Below are 810 nucleotides of genomic sequence, written 5' to 3'. Positions count from 1 at the left end.
AGTTGGAATAGGATTCCTTGAGGGGGGAAAGAGAGAGAGGGGGCCGGCCACCTCTCCTAGTCCTAATAGGACTAGGGGAAGGGGGGAGGCGCACAACCACCTTGGGCTTCCCCTTTCTCCTTTCCACTAAAGCCCACTAAGGCCCATATAGCTCCCGGGGGGTTCCGGTAACCTCCTGGTACTCCGGTAAAATCCCGATTTCACCCGGAACACTTCCTATATCCAAACATAGGCTTCCAATATATCAATCTTTATGTCTCGACCATTTCGAGACTCCTCGTCATGTCCGTGATCACATCCGAGACTGCGAACAACCCTCGGTACATCAAAATGCATAAACTCATAATATAACTGTCATCGTAACCTTAAGCGTGCGGACCCTACGGGTTCGAGAACAATGTAGACATGACCGAGACACGTCTCTGGTCAATAACCAATAGCGGGACCTGGATGCCCATATTGGCTCCTACATATTCTACGAAGATCTTTATCGGTCAGACCGCATAACAACATACGTTGTTCCCTTTGTCATCGGTATGTTACTTTCCCGAGATTCGATCGTCGGTATCCAATACCTAGTTCAATCTCGTTACCGGCAAGTCTCTTTACTCGTTCCGTAATACATCATCTCACAACTAACATATTAGTTGTAATGCTTGCAAGGCTTATGTGATGTGCATTACTGAGAGGGCCCAGAGATACCTCTCCAACAATCGGAGTGACAAAACCTAATCTCGAAATACGCCAACCCAACATGTACCGTTGGAGACACCTGTAGTACTCCTTTATAATCACCCAGTTACGTTGTGA

The sequence above is a fragment of the Triticum dicoccoides genome, chromosome 7A (assembly GCF_002162155.2).
Source record: "Triticum dicoccoides isolate Atlit2015 ecotype Zavitan chromosome 7A, WEW_v2.0, whole genome shotgun sequence".
Taxonomy (NCBI): Eukaryota; Viridiplantae; Streptophyta; class Magnoliopsida; order Poales; family Poaceae; genus Triticum; species Triticum dicoccoides.
This window is presented reverse-complemented; position numbering follows the sequence as displayed.